The sequence below is a fragment of the Varroa jacobsoni genome, unplaced genomic scaffold, assembly GCF_002532875.2.
Source record: "Varroa jacobsoni isolate VJ856 unplaced genomic scaffold, vjacob_1.0 scaffold_431, whole genome shotgun sequence".
NCBI classification, from domain to species: domain Eukaryota; kingdom Metazoa; phylum Arthropoda; class Arachnida; order Mesostigmata; family Varroidae; genus Varroa; species Varroa jacobsoni.
Genome location: NW_019213333.1, coordinates 571549 through 584951, shown reverse-complemented (window position 1 = coordinate 584951; position 13403 = coordinate 571549).

Sequence of the window (13403 nt, the reverse complement as noted above, 5' to 3'; positions counted from 1 at the left end):
TAATTAAATTATTTAATCACAAATTCACTCTAGTCATCAATAAAGCTAAAGATGGTTTCGATTACTGTGCCAGCGGTGTAGCCTCGTCTTCTGATAGTTTTTAGATATATATTTATATTACGATGGAGATATACACGATAAAACTATTGCCTACGCATGATACACAGATTTTGCAACAAAACAATGACAATATTATATATTGCTGTTTCAATGCTTCCGACATTTCATGGCTCATAACAGCCGCAGATGCTGCTTTTTCTTTAACCTTCGTATTGTTGGTATTTTTACTGAATAAGTGCTTTTGTCGAACGTCCTTGGCCGCTACGACCAGACGGATCTATGTAATAATAAATTTTCGTATGCTGCTGGTACTTTCTTTGCGGTTTTCCCAGCTACCCCGAATCACTTCTGCAGTCCTGCCAGGGGCTCTAGCGGTTTCTTTCAGCTCAGCTTTGCTGCTCAGCATCTGAAAAATACGCTAGTCTAAGCCTTCTGATCCACTGGCGATACTAGCGCTTGTGGTCACCTGGTGCTAACGTTGCCGCTTCCCAGATCACGCTCTCATCTGTCGCAGTTAAGTCTGGGCAGGGAAGAAGGACCTAATGGTGGCCGAGGGCATTCTTCTAACTTGCCAGAAAAACAAACTCATATACGAAGCTGGAGAAGGGGAAGGGGGGGAGGGGTACGCGGCTTTCTAGTTGGCTGAGAACTCTATGCCCCGTGGGTGACATTCACTTGGGTTGCCTTCAAAGACGAGGCCAGCCATCGTGCTTATTATAAAACGTTACGCAGTCCCTCGCAACAGCAGCGGCAGTAAGAATAACGAAAAGGTGTAGAAAAAAAGCTCATAGCAGTGGTGATGCATTGTCTGTATATGTTTCAGAAGCTTCCACATATGCAAATATTCGATCGGCATGGAAATTAAATTAAGTAACAGACTGGATCGAGATATGCGGAATATCGTGACGTCGTCAAGCCTTTCAAATTCCAAGTCATACAAACAAGGTTAAGATAAATAGATAGCTCGGTTATGGTCCAGGGAATAACGAAGCCAGTAACTACAGTCGACGCCTTAGGAATTGCCTTCATTTTAGATGCCTATTAGTCTCGAGAAAGAGAGAGCAGTGTATAATGTGAACTTATTGATACACTTCATTTTATATTCCATTCGAGTCATAGTTGCATGAGGTGTTGTGTGACTTTGTTTGCTGTTTATGGTAGTGTTCAGTGGCTTAACACTGTGTATTTGTCAACCTCTTTCTTGATACATAGTTTTGTATCATACGCGTCATTTTCGCACATTCTGCGTTGCGGATATAGCAGACTTAGATTGTTCGCTATGGATGTTTTTCTATCAACTAGACGTTGTATATTGATTCAAATGTATGCAAATGCCACTTTAATAGATATTAATACACTTTTCTCAAATAAGTGTTCGAAATGGTATAGCCACGGATTTTTGAATCTGGTGCATAGGCATCGAATCCTGAAAAAAAAAAACTTCAGACGGTGATACAGGTGACGCTGGCCAACTTCGAAATTTTCGGGGCAATGACCATTCATCTACAAACCTAGTTAACAGAAGCTGCTTTTTATTGTTATCACCATTTTCCAGTTATTATATTATCAGTACCATACAGCTTTTCGTATTTTGTAAAATATATGTGCATACATTCTACGCAGGTTTACACTTCCATTGTGACTCATAGTCGACTGCAGATCCAATCATTAAAGAATAAAATCTTAAGGCGATATAAACTTTTACAAGGCTGAGTCAACTCCACCTCATCCTTCCGAACACTCATTGTAAGCATATTTTAATCTGTTTCACCAATATTTTTGTCGCTCTGGCTATTTTTGGCAACAGCCTAATAATTTATTACGTGCACGTAAGTAGCGCTAGTGCCAGACAATGCTTGTTACTTAGGCATGACAATTTACAGAATATGGTCAAGCATAGAATGAAGAACGATAGTGCAACGATAAAAACAATTTATCAAACAAATATAATATTACCTTGCGTTAGTCATATAAATTATTTACGCCTTTATCAATTAAATGTATGTCCGTGTAATCAAACTGAATATCGTAAAATATTGCATAAATGGTTATTCTAATGAACCATTTGCATGTTTACGACGCAAGGCTCAAGGTATAAACCCGGAGAAGTTTTAAACATCGCACTGGCATAAATGCAATGATCGTCTCTTTTTATATTGCTCGATAGTTGAAGTTGTGGGCGGAATAAGTTCGCGTCTCAAGGCATGGTTTAAGAGATTTTCTAGTTAATGGGTCGCAGCGATGCTATAAGTCGTCGCAAATCGGTCAAATAATTGTGCGATTGGAAAAGTAGTCAGATTTGGGCAGAAGCGCTGGACCGATCGAGAGTAATTGGGTTTCGCTAAACGATCAAAAAGTTATGTTATATTCAATGTTCTCATCGGTTTTCATTCAGTTTATAATCTCCTGGTAATAAAAACCACGTCCTAGTAGGACAGGACTTTGAAGGTCTAATAATTTGAATATCAAACGATATTATCGTTTTACAGGTGAGGGGTAACGCTTTAACTACATATTTAAAACGGTAGTACGAAAACGTTTATTAGTGTTAATGTTGTAACATTTATTTCCGTTGCTGTTTTCTACTCGAAACGATCGACCTCCTCAGACGGGCTAAAGCTTACGGATAATCAAAAACCGTCAGCTGACGATAGTATATGTTATATATATTATATATGTTATATATATTTTCTGACGTCTTTGCTTTCAAATCCGATTAGCTATCGAAAGTGACAACAGTCGTCCCGTATATAGGCTCCGTTGTACCCTAATGCGGAAAATGGCGCGCTCAACTCCGTACTGTTATTTACTAGCGCTCACAATTCAGGTACTCGGAGTAAGTTTTTCTCAATATGACTTGTTCATTGCTACGTTTTTTCGTCGAGCCCTACCAACCCATCAAAAACAAGCCGAATTATCTGACGCGGATCTATTACAAGCTATACACTGACTCGTGAGCGGATAGTATAGCTGAATATAAGGTCTCGATCTGAAGGACTGAACGAAAAACTGTTCGAGAGGAAAAAAATGCGTTATTTTTTTCCGTTCGATACGTTTTTGTCCCATTTGAGACTCGCGTCCTATCTTTGTTGACCCCGCAAAATAACAGTTATCTGTTGGAAGACATATTGTCGATAGCTGTGGCTGTGTAGTCCTTAGAATCAGTTGTTTCGGAGAAGACTGCAACTATGTTCTTCTGTGTGCTAGCCGGGTGTCCTCAGATGTATGTAACGCATACCGTGATATTTAAACAGTCCACTCGATAACTTCGAAAGCTGTTTAGGAGCGGCTTCTTTTAACCGCCTCGTAAATATACTTTAATCCGCCGCGCGTAACAGCACGTTATGACTTTGACGTGGCATTCGATCATGGACCAAGCAGTAACAAAGTAATTTCCTACCCCGTTTCCATAAGTAGTTCAGAGGCGGCAGAGTAACGAGACTGTATTAACTGTATTAATTATATAATAATATATATATATATATAATAATTAACCGAATCGATACAGATTTAATAGCAAAGTTGGCTGATATCATCGTAATTGTCATAAATGAAATAAACATTGACTGTTTATAATTGACGGGGATAGTAAAATCAAAGAACTCATAAAGAAAGCATAGTCATTATTCTATTTACAGATATATATCTATCTATATATTTCGTATCATTGCCGGGTCACCAGGTTGGCTAAGTGTCAAATTGACATATTCGTCATAACAAATTTTAATATTATTCCTCATATCTCAGGACCATGTACATGTAATATGTGCAGGAGCATCAGACACGGGAAAAGCATTGCAGATAGTTGGCAGCGCGGACAAATAGAGCTGTCAAAAGTTTGCTACCTGCTTTCAATCGTCTGGATATCGAGTCCAATCATTTTGAGGTCTGCAATTTTTTTTTCGTTCCTAGTTATCTCCTACCTCTGCGTTCGTCTAAATCTCCAATGTCAGCAAGCTAAATGACGGCTGACAATTACTTCTAGAATAGTCGTAGCAAATAATCAAACGTAACAAGCTATATAATTGTAGAAAAGGGTTCGTGTACAAATTTTCATTGAACTCATCGTTGGGCACATGAGTCACACGCTCCTATTGTTCTCGTAGTTATCCTGAGTGTGCTTTAGTCAGCACTCTACCTGGATGCGTCAATGCGCAAATCAGAACATCGTAACCATATGATCCTTGTAACTGCGTTTGGGGGAAAAACGGTCTAGTAAACAGCCAAATGAAGTTCGCTTTGAGGGGTTGAGACTATGATAAATATAAACGACACGGTGGCAACTATGTAACAAGGAACTCTCCTAGACTGTTGTGAGTGGCCTTCGTAATAATAACAACTTTACAAAATAGGTGACCTTCGCTACTGAGCTACGATTCTACGAAGACCAATTGTTCGATGCCATCCTGTTCTTTTGGGGGTGACTTCGAAACAGCTGTAATGCCGGCAGAAGTACATTTCAGAAGAACAACAACGGCTGCTTCGAGCGTTTGATTGATTGTCGACCGAATTTGTTACACACGTTTTTTCAAAAAACTTTTTGGTAAATTTAGAAAAGATGTACCGGCAGCCATAAGTAATGTGGCTTCACTACGCCTAGACTCGTTTGAATTTAGTTCAAGTACGCCCCACGTGGCCCAGTGGTTTCGAATTTGTGCAACACCATAAATCAGGATATCTAAAAAGACGATTTGTCCAAAACGTTGAAAATGTACCGCTGATACGTACCTGATAGATGATGATAATGAGAGTTCTGTCTTCAAACTAGTAGATAAATTGCAGGAGGATTTCGGAATTAAGGGAAGGTGCTATTATTCAACCCTTCTGATGGATTTTCCAATATACCCAGCCCATTCCCTAAAGTATGCGGTCTACGCTGGAGTAATCATAATCTATAATCGCCAGCAATAAGGTATATCGTCAGTTTAGAGTAAAAATTGAAAAAAAAAAGTTTATATATTTGTGTTTGACACATCCGACATAAGAATTTTTAGCAACTAATTTGAGGCTTTATCGAAAACCTGACCTTTCTAGTTTGGCGATGTTGTGATTAGGACGGATAGAACACGTCTCCTTTATTTCATTCACGTAATAGCTAAAGTAACAGCCGGGAGCAAGTGAGTTCTACCTTTAAAGCCCTGTAACTTCTTTTCAGGGGCTTATTGTACGTATCGTACCACTTTTACAGCGTCGAAATTTGCCTCTACACTCCATGAAACGGGGAACAATTTAAGTTTTAGTTTGAGAACTGTAATGTGAAGTTGGCCGCTAAATGTGAGGTGCAATCGCTCCAGGGAGCCTTATTTTTAAAGACCGAAACTTTACAAAATTATCGTCATGAACGCTTGTATATTCCGAAGTGGAAATGCAACAATTATTATTCTACCTGTTGCAAAGAAAAACAATTCGAATAGCCGAAGCAAGTCAGATGGGCAGCCACGAATCGTTGGGGCAACGTTTAAAAGAGCAAGGGCTTTTAAAATCTACGCAGGTTCATACATTTCGCAGTGATTCTTATTATCTGAACAGGTTAAATAACCGTTAAACATGTATCTATACGGTAGTATGCTTTGATTTGTTCGCAGTTCAATAGTGTTGTTGCGGTCAACAAAACCGCTTGTTGCCATCTCATCTGTGTGTGGCAGATTCAACATAAATGTGCCTAATATACCAACAGCAGTAGCAATAATCTACGACATTGGGCACATAATGACTGGTATAGGTACGCTACGGATAATCTATAACGATAAATAGTATCAATCTAAAAATTGAAATTATTACCATCTAGCTGGCTGATTTTCGAGAAGAAATTAGATGGGACACGATACGAAAGATACATCAACAAAACGAAGCAACTGAATTTATTGTATAGTATACATCAACAGGGCTGGTCGCATTCGTTACTTATTGATTAAATTGTTTGTAGTACATATGCCTTCCTGCCTTACCCAATTCCTTTATTTAATTTTTTTTGTCAAACGGTCGAGTAAGGGGTATATATATATATATATATAGAGCAGCAGCTATTCATAAGGTTGTCTAGCAGATTTTCTGAGAAAGATCGCTATGGAGAAACAATGGGTCTTTGATAGGAGACCAGTGCAAGATACTGACGTATCTCAGGTATGACAAAGATTGTGCCAACGTGTTGGCACGTGATCAGGATCAACAATACAAAGAGGAAACGGTGAACGAAGGGAAACAGTATTTCTGCTATTAGTTGAGGTAAGCGTTTTGCGTGGGAACTCCTAAGACATAGTAAGAGGCAGCCGATTATCTAACACGCTGTTATAACCAGCAGGTCGTATTCTTGGACACGAATCTACCGGCAGAGCTCCGTTTTGTGAATTGGCAATCATGTTTAACATTACATTCCATTAAAGTAGATACTCTATACAACTATAGCGGCGCAATTTGTCGAATCGAAGAAGACATGTCAAACTTTCGGTATATTTCAGCTAAACAGAGTGTAGAAAACAAAGCGAATGTAGAACAATCTCTATATACCAGTATCCTTGTCACTTGTATAACTCTGCAAATTGAAGTAAGTTACATCGCAGATTTGCATACGAGGGTACGCCAAGAGAAACACAGTACAGCTGATTTCGTTACTTCATAAGGCTGTACAAATGGCCGAACCGACTTTTTCTGATAATGGACATCAAAAAAATGCTCAGTGTAATCGAAGATATCACACTGTGTTATTAAGCTGACGAAAAATCGCAAGAATTAAAATTTGAATCGAACAAAGGCAACAGCCGTAAGGGGAATGGTCTAAATACAAAGCTCTGCCCAAGAGCTTACAATCCACGACCTGTTAACGTGCAGATTTTAGGCTGTGTTACTCCGTACCATTGCGTTCTGCGAAACATGTACAAAACAGCTTTTGGGTGATAAAACAGACAAAAGCGTCATTTGAGTTGGACCGGATGATAGAGATGAATAGTTTCGGTTCTGTCTTCAGCAATTTCGTAATGTAGAAGAAACTCATAAATCCTAGAAAAATAATAATTGAGTAAGTGTTTTCATCTTGACCTCTGTGTAAAAATACAAAATTGAAAACCTAACGATAAAGCGGTATTCTGATAAGCTAAGCCAATTTAATACAACACCGTTTTCAAACGCAAAAAATGGGGTAGAAGTTGCTGCCGTAAGTTCACGATTCATTCACATTACGATTAATTTAGAGCCCTCTGGGGGGCAAGAGCATTTGCTTAACTGAATGTATATCTCGCATAGCTCTTTACAGGATAAAGCTTTAGCCATTTACGAAAAATCCATTTAATCTGGCCATTCTAAGGGGTTTGGTACCGGATAAACTCGCGGGTTTCTACTTTAGCGGTACAGTAGAACAGCTATATGTAAGGAACTGAACGTTTTGTTAAAAAGTAAACAGCTGGTGATCCAAGGCTTGCTAGTGACATGTCGTACATGGCGTTAAATAAGCAACATAACATAAAAACCCGCAAACAGGTTTGTCAAGAGTTTCTCGCATCAGCGTAAAATATGGAAATTTTATTGCAGAGAAGGCATATAGAGATACCAACTCGCCAGATGATCATAAAATAAGAAATGACCAAACAAAACGATCTATCACTACTCTTAACGCATTCGATCATCATTGAGCAGAGAGAACCATGAAGCACAATTCGGAGCGCTATCTCCATATTGAGTTGCATACCATAAACTAAACATCCTCTTCATCTGTTTACATCTGGAACTGCCGTTCAATAGTCCATTAGACGGCACAGTCTACGACAACGTTTTGCGCCTTGACCGTCGTATCATCGTTCCCGGGAATAGATAGCATTAGATTATGAAACAATGGGACAGAGCCTTAAGAATGGTCAGAATAACATGTATCGCTCACACTTCGGTCTATCAGCCTGGTTTTTGGTGCAGACACAGCTTGTTATTGAAAACCGCAAAAAATACCTCAAAGGCTGCAATTTGATTATTGAAGGTGCCATGACCGAGACTAACTTTTTCACTCGAAATCGAACGGACCTACTAAAAGGTTTTCATTGCCTTACATTCGAGGAGTTATAAACCGAGTGTTAAAAACCTCGCGTTCTATTACCAATGAGGGCATCAGCCATACCACATATATATTTCAGGGTTTCGTTGAGTGTTTAGTATGGTAAAAAAGAAGAACCCTAATTATCGAAACTAACGCAAAGATACTGGGAAGCAGTCGAGCGGTAGTTGAGAAAAATGGCATTTGTTTATCCCAGATGAACAAGTCGTGTGAGAAAGTAGACACGCCCAATGTACGGAAGGGATTAATTATCAATTATTTGGGAAAGGTTGTATATGAATTTCTTGAATTCAAATTGTTATTGTCAAAGAGGTATTGAAGTCAACTACGGCCAGAGAAAACCAGCCAATTGTCACATTTAATTAAGATAAACAGTTAGTTCCATATGGTATTATATATGTATATATAAAAACACACATCTATTGTTTTCACTATTCCGTATACGATTATGGACCGTTTGCCCGACTGAGGTCAGCCACTAGACAAAAGTACCGAGTCGATCGTACGCAACATACAAAATAAAGGGCAGCGATTACCGTTTTCATATATATATATTGGAGAAACATGTGACTGCTAAATTGATTGCTTGCTTGATCTCTGGAATAATGAATTTGATATACGAGGTAATATATTTTTATGTAGACTTGATGCGCTCAAAATTCAATGACTATCCAATACAGATAAAACCAGTCCTTCGTTATATTTATAATGAAACGAAGTTCATTAGCAAAAATCTAATAGTTTTGTTGAACCAAGTGTCAATTTAAGAGATTTCGATCTGCTCGGTCACGGAAAATAATAAGATTTCTTTTTTCAGGAAACTACATAGTACTGTTCTGCATTCATATCGAGAAACTTCGTACTCTTTCTCTAGATGACGGGTACTGAGCCATATTACGGCAACGGAAGAGGCAAATAAAGGAGACAGAACGATAAATAAAGAACAACGAAAAAAAAAAATAAAGTAAACCTGGTCCTGCAAAGCAACCCTAGCTAAAACAAGATTCTCCTATATGCAAGGTCAACTATGACTTCTTCTTTTGATAAATATTAGCGGTTTAGGTCGAGGAATCACTAGCTATTGACAATACTCGAAATCAGTGGGATGAGCTGGGCCGAATAACGTCTGTACATCTATAGAGAGTTTTACGCATAAACGGGTGGGGTAATCAGGCAGTAAACTATAACTATAAAATAACTTATAAACGAGGATCAAGCATATCGATGAAACATACGTCGATCATTTTATCGACATCGTCATTAACACGTTTCGGTGGCAATGTTTCAGCACGAAATGAACATTTCGAGACGAATATATATAATCCTTTGTTAGCGAACACACAACGCTAAAAACACATCTAGGAGCCAGCTAAAGTTTATTGTCAGCAGAATAAAGGGTGCGCTATCATCACAAGAAAAAATATAATGAACGTTACGATTGTTGAAAACGAAACATCAAGTCTCCTTCACTAGCAGCTTTCGAGGCACCCTTACGTGCGCTGAAGTAATGAATGTCGACGTCATTTACCACAGCGAAACATTTCACAGGACAAGAAGGCGGTGGTTTTTCGAAGGCAGTGGAAGGTTCTAAAAAGCCCGTGGAAAACAGGGGCATACATACGAATTTATTTATAGAAAAGAGCAAACGCATTGTAGGGGATTATCTTTGGACTATGACCAGTGATCGGGTAGTGTCCACTGCCTCCGCGCCGTACAAACCTCCCAGAGATGATGCATTTTCCCGGCTGTAATTGCTCGTATTACTTATGAAAACAAGTCTTCTATTAGCAACACCCAACAAAAATCGACCGCGGAAATGATTCCTGGCCAGGTTACAATCTAGGAAATACCATGTTGTGGGTAAAACCCAATTTTCAGTTGACACCTTTGTTCTGAGCCTCGTATATAGCGTATTTGTTTCCCAAAAAAGCGAACTCGATAACAAAGAAATTTAATTTGAAAACCATAGCAGAACCGTAAATGTCTACTGCGTCGGATGACGCCTTAAAGTGAAGTAACGCGCTTGCTTGCTTGCTTGCATACAGAGCAATTCGTGCAAGGCTGGTTAAGCGGATTTTGTTTCTTTTAAAAAGACGTAACATGAAATATAAATAAGGAAATTTGGATACGAACTTCTGAGCTGTCGGGTAAAGAACTAATACCGTGTACCCAGGCTGGTCCTATAATAGAGACCTATATATATATGCCCCGTCGGCTTGTCTCGAAAATGACTTGATGCGTTATAAGTACACTTTAATGAAAATTATATGATTGCATAAACTTAGTCTTTTCAAAACAGTATTGAAGAGGTTACTTCGTGCATTTAAAGGTAAATCTGAAGATGTTGGACAACTACCTTAACTACGGTTCAGAATTTGTGAAGCTTCGAAATAAAATAATTGCTGAGCTCTTTCAGCGAACATCACAATCATAAAATTAGATCAGTTTTCCTCATTTTTACCATAATAGACAAATGTAATATCTACATAGATTTACATGAGGTTTTATCAGCTAAGGTTAGTGCCACCTTGAAATGGTAGGGTAGCAGCGGCTTAAGTGCAAGCATGAGGTGAGAAACACAGATAGCTGAGCCAACTGCCAAAGGGTCACAGGACGATTTATACGCTCTTCTGAATTACAGGATACTTCTATCCTGGAAAGCAACAGTATACTTGATACAATGCAGTGGATTTTCCAGGGCGAAAGAAGTGCACTGGATAACTACAACGAGCAGGCAAAGTTGGCGCAATAGAATAGGGAAACAACCGTAGCCCGTTTATACACTAGGACAGAGCTTCCTTTAAGTTAGGCCGAAAAAATTGATTGACGCAAATCATGTGGTATTACGGAAAGGGACAAATGGGCACAATAACACAGATTTTCATAAGCAGAAGTGTGCAAGCGTTACGCGGAGCTGTTCCATCCAATAGAACTGTGCTTTTTTGTAGAATAGCATTGTTAGGGTACAGACAACATACAAAAGGTCGTAGTATTATTTACTGACTTTAAGTTAAAAATGAAGTTTTAGTTAGCTACTTAACAATTACTACATGTTGACCACCTAACGACAATTAACTGGGTACAATGTGCAGTCGAAGCTTTACGTGCTGCGTTTATTATTACTATGTTATATTTTTTGGAAGATCGCTAGAAGTGGGCAAGTTTTCAGCCATTTATATAGCGTACAAATTATAAAAAATTATTAACCGAAACCGTGCACTGGTGGTCGGCATACCAAGCATCGTTTGAATTCTGCCTAAGTCTGAACGTAGTTGTTTATAATAAAGAAAAAAAACATAAACACTTCGTACGTAACGTAACGACATTTATGTTACATCGATTGTCTTAATGACTATATATATATATATAAACGTACATCGTAGTAGGCTTATTCAAGTTGCTTTTACAAGCCTTTTTAGATCAAACAGTTCATTAAAGTTACACTTGGCATTTATGAAGTACTATATTATGACGAGTTTTTGATCACTAGCTCCCAAAGGTCCCTTACCGAATCTGCGCAAATGATGACCGCATGCGCACAAAATTAACAGGTTAAACGCACTATAGGAATGACGCCGGTACATATTGAGTGAATGACGTCGTAGTCGTTTTCGAGCATTTCTTTTTTTTATAGGCCGGGCAACCGAATAGCCGAATCATGATACAAACAAGAGGCAACGAAATAAAATATTATTCTAACCACATCGACAGCGGTGTTAAGGTTCAGTTTAATGATCCCGTACTCTCGCCAACCAGCACGTGCTTTGATGCTCGGAGCTAACCGCTCCATATGTACTACGTAGGTGTAGTGAGACGCAAATCCGTCATATACCTTGAAAAGTCTGAGTAAGCTAAGGAAATGATGTGTTTTTTATGATATACAGATCGATGGCGATAAGTATGCAAACTACACCAAGCATATGGTACAGAACCGTGTAAAATACCTAATGGTTCACTATACACAATAATCTACAGCACACAGTGGCTTATAATACTCCATCAAAGTAACCTGGGACACATTGATTTAATATTACGTAAGCCATTTCGCTTTCGACTCATTCTTGACGTCTGTTAAGAAGCGAGCATCCTATCTAGGGCGAAAAACCTATTTTCTAGGGGATAGACACAGAGCGGTCTGATAGATAATAGGAGTCGACGCTTGTTCCGTCGAGTCGACCAATGGCCAATGTGTCGGCCTCGTGCCAGCAGCGATCGAACTGTTGCGTCAATCGATTGTTGTTGGGAATGGCACCAATTTCTCTGATTTGGGAAATTCTGTGTCTGTTTCCAAGGCAAGGTGAATGGCCGTCAGAGAAGTCTGGCTGTGCAGACTGAAATCGTAACTTACTTCTCTTTCGTTGAGTTTCAATAAGGCAATGCTGTGCAGACGACGAATAAGTGTCATGGCCAGCTTCCTATCCGCGGCCAACGGGAAAAAACAGGGACTGTATTAGAAAAAGAGGGGTGCTCAAGCATGCAGGTAGTGGACCCACCTATAACCCGTTCGGAGTCTCGTTTTTTGTTGTATCTCCCGACAACTCCAATAGGGCACTTTAACTCATATGATCTTTCGGTTTCTTTGTCTTTCTAGAGTGCTTGCTTCGTAGCGGAGCTGGCGGGAGAGCTCTTAGATGAAGGTGTTGAATAGAAACAGGCAGGCCTTAACTATGGTGCCACAGAGAAGGATTCTTCTGCGCAATTGACCTATCCGCCTCTGCCTAAATCCTGATGCTTTGCGTTTTTCATTTTCTATTCTATCTAAGTGTTGGGCCCCTGTACATTTCTCGTAGGTTAAAAGTACGTTAAGGAAGTTCTCCGCCTATATCGGTCAACTTTCGGTTGTAAGAGAACGTTTCTTCGAGAAAAAAATTCTCCAACGTTTATTACTCAAACCCTACAAACCAGGATATCTTTCTTTTTTAAATCATGCAGCGACTGCCAATTGAATATAACACTTGACACTATTGTAGGAAACGAGTATGATAATATGAAAGAAGCCTACTTAAAATTACCGCCCAGTTTTCGGTTGACGAAGTCAGTTTTCATTTAAAAGTCCTAAAGTTTGTTATGTTTAAGCCGACTAGTTAAAGCAGATGACGCACCGGTCCAAGAAACTGAGCTGAATATAATCATTGGCTTATGCAATGCGTTTTTTACTACTTTAATTAATTTTATTGGTAATTAAATGAACTCTGGCATTTTAATTGGAGTCTTCAGCCGCTTATTACTTTATATTAGTAACGTTTCAAATTAAAATAAGCAGGCAAACACATACTGTAATGCAGTAAGGAGGATAGCAGGTGTA